Source organism: Arachis ipaensis, chromosome B03, assembly GCF_000816755.2.
Source record: "Arachis ipaensis cultivar K30076 chromosome B03, Araip1.1, whole genome shotgun sequence".
Taxonomy (NCBI): Eukaryota; Viridiplantae; Streptophyta; class Magnoliopsida; order Fabales; family Fabaceae; genus Arachis; species Arachis ipaensis.
Genome location: NC_029787.2, coordinates 21,330,953 through 21,337,904, shown reverse-complemented (window position 1 = coordinate 21,337,904; position 6,952 = coordinate 21,330,953).

Here is a 6,952-nt window from a genome sequence, read left to right as displayed (position 1 = left end):
GTTCAGTTTTTTTTAAATATGTGTATCTTATTTTTTATTTTTGTCAAATACAATATATAAACACAAATATTTTATATTCGTGTCTTTAAGATCTATATTTTTATATCTATATCTTATCATATACATCAATCAAACTGAATCTAAGGCACGCGTGATGCGCATGTGGGCGTTATTTCTCTCTCTGAATAAACCTTATAAAGGCCTATGCACATCACGGTAGAAACGATGTGCGACTAAGGCAACATTTTATGACCAAAATATAGGAAATTGGGTATCGGCCTGTGACTTGATGCCCCTAAGCTTGAAGGACTTTCTTTTAACTTTATTAATCAAAATATATATATATATATATGTATATAACTAAATTTTTTTATATTTAATTTTAATTTTATACTTACTTTTTTAATTTATAATTCTTTAAAATTTATACAATTATTAAAATAAATATTAAATATTTTAAATATTTTACATATTAAAATGTTAGTAAAGATATGTATTTTAATTTTAAATTTTTTACTATTTTATATTTTTATTTACGTGTGACTAATTTTATCGGTTCAATCAGTAAGTTATCAGTTGAACCAATAAATCAATGAACTAGTAACTTGACTGGTTTGATCACCGGTTTGATTCTGACAACTATGTCATATGCACCTAATTATTTGACTTGTCGGTCATTAGGTAACTCCAGATCAGCAACATAATATAACACCTTGTGTACTGTCGAAAGGTGGCTACATCGGCAGTAGCTGGCGTATGTCGGACCTGATCATGTAGCCATGTCATATTGATGGAAAATGATTTCTTTCTCTGCGCACGCTGCTGCTGAGCATGAGGAGGCCTGACACTTAGGAGCTTCTCTACCCACTTCCAGGTCGAGTGCTGGTACCATTGTGTCAAAATTTTTCGAAGCGCGGGGATCTCTGCAGGGACTGTCCCAAATGGGAACCCGGAGATGAAAAATATTTTCTATGGGATGGGGATGTGGACTAAAATTCCTCCGAGATAGGCATAGGGACCCGAGCAGGGATCATCGCCTCGTCCCCGATAATTCTCCGAATTCTTGAGTTTAATTAAATACCCTTAATTTATTTCAAATATAGGAGCTTTTTAGTAATTTCACCTATTGAAAACCTAACACTACCTTATTGAATCTCTTCCCTTCTCTCTACTACTCTTAGCGCCGTCCCTAAGCCCTAACTCTCCAGAAAAGTTCAAAACTCCCAATCTCCCATAGTTGTGTCCACAGTCACAGCCATAGCACCATACCCCCTTGCCAGTCGCCACCAGTCACTCCTCCTACTCAGTGCTTACTGTTACCGTGTCGTCACCCTCATAGTTTCACCGCGTCGTTCTCTCTCTTTAGGCGCGGCGTCCTTCCCCTCTCCACTCCTACGTCTGCGTGATTGCGTCCATTCTCGTCACTATCGCCACGTCCATTCTCCCCTCTCTGCCGTCGTATCCCACTGCTATGCCCTCTCTTCGCTGCTCGTCTTCTACTGGAGAGCATCGTTGCTGACACTGCAGCAGCCACTGGTTACCTCAAGTGAGTGAGGGTTGATCCCACGAGGATTGATGGATCAAGCAACAATGATTGAGTGATCAACTTAGTCAGACAAGCAAAAAATAGTGTTTGAAAGTTCAATAGCATTAAATAGTAAATTCAGAGAATTAGAAAGCAGCAGTAAACGGGTTGTAAAATATATATATGAGAAAACAGTTAAGGTTGCAGAGTTGTTTATCTTCCGGATTTCTATTTCTTACCAACTATTTTAATCATGCAAGATTCAATTCATCGCAAACTATATTTGACTAAACCCCCTAATTCCTTAGTAATTTAGTCTCCTCTAATCTAGTTAACCGCCAATTCCTTGGTCACTTAAGTCTAATTAGAGGTTTAAGTCCAATTCTAGTTTATGTACCACAAAAACCCTAATTACCCAAATATAAGAGGATTATATGTCACGTATCCCGTTAAGTCCAGATAATTAGTGATTTAGGAGAAATTATTTTCAAGTTGTTGTTCAAGTAATTTACTTTTCCAAGATTTAACAAGAACACAATTAGAATAAGGGTTATTCTTCCAATCTACCCAAATCCTTAAGATGAAGAACGAAAACAAATTTTTAAAATTGAAATCAATACATGAATTAAAATAGAAGAGTAATAGTATTAATCCATAGAATAAACAGAGCTCCTAACCTTAACAGTGGAGGTTTAGTTGCTCATGGCTCAGAGAGAAAACTAGAATTCTCAAAAAGTGTGAACTGTAGAATGAGGTGGGTAAGAGAGAAGAGAGATCGAAGGGCTGAATCTTTTCCCTTTTATATCTAATCCTAATTAATGTAAAATATATTTTTTAAAACTAAATAATATCTTTTTCTATTGTAAAATAAAATAAAGTTTAATAAAAATACATTGAAGATCTTCAGGAAATTTGGCCAAGTGATTTGTAGGGATAGCAATATGTACCCTACCCGCGAGTACCCAATCCGACCCCACCCGGTTCGAGTAGGGTGCCAACCCGATCCACAGCAGGTAGAGTAGGGTAGGGTTCTCGTGCGGGTCGGGTAAGGTGCGGGTCGGGTAGGGTGCGGGTTGAGCCTCAACCCTACCCGACCAACCTGCACTCTATATATGTATATGTTATATACTTATATAAAAATATGTTTTAAGTGAATGTTGAATCAAAGACCTTTCACTAAATGCAAAAGATCCTTAGCCACTAAAAGAAAATCATTAATCGATAATTTAATACTTTTTTTTTTACATAAAAGTCAGTTCTATTTTAAATTATCATCAAGTTATATAATAATATTATATCTTTTTGTAACTCACGGGTAGAGTCGGGTACCCGCAGGTTAAGAGCGGATAGGGTTAGGGTTGGGATATTCTCAATCCGCGGATAGGATAGGATTGAGTTTATATAAAAATCTCAACTCGCGGATAGGGTTAGGGTTGGATCCAAACCCTACTCTACCCAACCCATTGCCACCCCTACCCGTGTCCAATAATCATAATTCTTCATCTTGGCGCAAAACTTGGAAAACTCCAAGTTTGGTGCCACCAAGACAGCATGAATTGGGTGTTTGTAATAATCATGGCACCAAACTTGGAGAATCCCAAGTTTGGTGCCACCAAGGCCGTGTGATTTGAGTCTTGTAATGATCATGGCGCCAAACTTGGAGATTGCCAAGTTTGGGGCAACCTTGGTGGTATTTGGCGCCGTGATTCCAGAAGAAAATTATAAACTATTATATCGTTGGAAAGCTCTGAAAGTTAGCTTTCCAATGCCACTAAAACCATATCAATTGGACCTCTGTAGCTCAAGTTATGCTCATTGGAGTGCGAGGAGGTCAGGATTAACAACATCGTCCACTTTCTTCCTTTTCTTCTACACGAACTCTGTCAAATCCATCCAAATGCTACCTGAAATAAACCAAATTACACAGACTCAAAGTAATATTCATAGTGACTTAAAATACTTAAATCATGATTAAACTTAACAAATTCAAATGCAAATTCACTAAAAAAAGATAAGAAAGATGCTCACGCATCACGTGGCGTCCTTCCCCTCTCCACTCCTAAGTCTGCGTGATTGCATCCATTCTCGTCACTGTCGCCGCGTCCATTCTCCCCTCTTTATTGTTGCATCCCACTGCTCCGCCCTCTCTTCGCTGCTTGTCTTCTATTGGAGAGCATCGCTGCTAACGCTGCAGCAGCCACCGGTTGCCCCTCTTCCAGTCCTCTTCCTCCTCCCCATCCACTTGACTTCAAGTTTGATTCTCTCTCCTTCTATTAATCTGAAATAATTATATATATAGGGTTTATAATTATGAAATAGTTAAGGTTTGATACTCCTCTTCTGTATAATTAGTTATGTATTTTCTGAATTCTGAATATTGAATATACTATATTATGTGCTTTGTTAGGGTTTATATGCAGTTTATAATTTATCCCTCTCTGTGTTTTTTGTTTATTTTACTGATTTATTGCAGTTTAAAATCTTAATTTGTATAATCTCTGTTATGTGTTTTTTGTATAATCTTTTCTATTATGTGTATAATCTCTGTTTGTGTATTTATAATAATGTTTTGTAGTTTGTTTTTTATTTTGTTTACTATAATTTTTATATAAATATTAAATATAGGGAGATGGGGAATGGGGCCCCGCGAAAACACACGAAGAACGCGAAAAATGAGGATGAGGATAATTACCCTCGTGGTGGGATCGGGACAGGGATAGGGATCAATGCTTTTGGCGGAGACGGGGAGTAGGGAGGCATCTCCCCCTCCCCCCCATCCCGCCCTACCCCACTCCATTGACATCCCTAGGTACCACATCTGAAAGTCACACAAGCACCCACCCATAGACTCTCCGTGCGTGCATAACCCACACTCAAGCACTCACTCCAAGGCAGGTGAAAAGTGTGGATCTCCGTACGCTACTGCTCCACAAATGTAGTAATCAATGAGTTGTCAAAGATAAAGTCTTTGAGCTGCACCGTGACACTGAAGCCAGCCTCCCTCAAGTATGGTACAATGGCGTCCAGGGGTACAAGAAGAGTGTGGCTCACTCGACTAGAAAGTAGTAAACATGGCCTCTATTAAAAGATAAATATATTTTAATAACAAATCTATTTTAATTATAAAAAATTTTATTTCGACATAAAAAGATAAAAATTAATGATAACCAATTATTTCACATTTTAGAATAATTAACTATAAAAATCCAATTAGTAATTAATTTATCAAACATCAATGCAACATATTAAAACTTAAAATTGATAATATAATATTCGATTCAAATACATACAAAAATAGAATAAACGTTTAATAAACAAATTAAAACTAATAATTACAATTAAATTAATTAAGAATCTCAATTAAATTAATTAATTAATATTTACTAATTTCTACATTCTATACAACCTAACAAATTCTAATAACATGACAATCTAATCTACATGTATAATAACACTGAATCTATAAAAGTACCCTAACTATAATTACATGCTCAATCTCTTAAAAGGGAAAAAGAATCAAAACTAATTTCGAAGTTGATCGCTCCTACAAGGTGCCAAGTCGTGTTCAGGCGGTTGATGTCTTCGTTCCGTGCATCTGCGTGCGATATAAAGTCTGAGTATCACACAAATATCAAGAGAAACGTTCGAGAAAGGAAGAAACAATGGAAATGGAGCAGGAAAAGGACCAAAGGGGCGTTGTGAACAAGTTTCTTATATAAGCGCGTCTAAGTCTTATTTCGTTTACAGTACGAAATAAGGTTGTTCATATTTGATTTACACTATAAATATAACATCTTTGCTACTAGAATGTCACGCTTTTGGCTTCCGCTCTGAACGCAAGGATATTACGACGACTTCTATATATTTAATAATAAATTAGGAGCCTTTAACTCAAAACCGTATCGCTGTTTTCTTTTAAAAACCAAAAGTTCTTTTACTTTATACAAACATGCATATACATATATACAAAACTTCTTACATGAGTAATTTATAAATATTATATACATACAAATCATACAAATCTTATCCCTCTTACAAAAATGTAATGACATAGGCGAGGAAAAAACTATGATTAATATATCCAAACAAAACAGTATAGCTAAGAAATCAGCAAAAACTTCACCTATTTTTCTTGTCCGTCCTAAAAAGAAAAGTCTATAAGGGGGTGAGAACCTAACCACACGATCTTACCAGAGACGTTTGAAATTATTATAAAAGGATACATATAAAAAATATGCGTTTCAACCACAACGATAATCGTTCGTCTTATTTTGGCTGGTCAATTAACTGTTTGAAATACCAGCATGGCATGTATCACTTTACCGGTGGAATGCCACGTTAGGCACTATACGCACTATGTTAACAATAGTTTGGGTTAGGGACGGATGGTATTCACAAATTGAAATTTTGGCGACCTATTTGGTCATCAGTCCTGCTACATATCCAAGTCTTTTTGGCAATCAAGTCCAACTAAGTTGGCTCAAATTCAACAAAAATAACTTTCATTACACGCCGCGTGTAAATACGCGCGCTTCACTAATGCAAACATATCTTCCTTCTTCTTCTTCTCTTCTTCGTCACGTTCCTTCTTCTTCACATGTTTTCTCTCCATCGTCATTCTTTTATTATTATTGTTGTTGTTATATTTTTTCTTTTTCTCCTTTTCTTTCTAGTAATTTTGCAGCATTAATTTTTCTTCTTTTTATTTTATTTTATTCCTCTTGAGAAAGTGAAACAAGAAGAATTATGAGAAAATGAAATAAGAAGAAGAAGATGAAGAAGAAGCAGCAGAATATGAGGAGGAGGAAGATGAAGAGTTTTGAATTATGATGAACTTATCAGAATAAAAATATACCGAAATTTCTTAATAAATACACATAAACTTTTTAATTTTTACACCAAAAATTTGCTACAAAGGTACAAAAATGTCTTTCTTTCTTTCTTTCTTTCTTCTTCTTCTTCTTCTTCTTCTTCTTCTTCCTTTCTTCCCTTATTTCTTTCTTTCTTTTAGTTGAATGAATGTAGGTTCATGCTCTTCCTAGTAATTTTGTAGTATTATGTGTTTCTTCTTCTTGTTTGTTTGATTTTTTGTTTTTATTATTGTTAAGAAAGTAAAACAAGAAGAAACTTGAGAAGGTAAAAGAAGAAGAAGATTTTTGAATTATGCTGAACTTATCAGAATAAAAATACACTGAAATTTATTAACAAATACACATATATTTCTTAGTTTTTACGGCGACACTTTGCTACAAGAGCACAAAAATGTCTTTTCTAATGTTGTATTTTTTTCTTCTTTTTTTTTATTTCTTTCTTTCTTTTAGTTGAATGAATGTAGGTTTATCCTCTTCTTAGTAATTTTATAGCAATATATATTTTTTCTCCTTCTTTATTTGATTTTTTTATAATACAAATATATTTCTTAGTTTT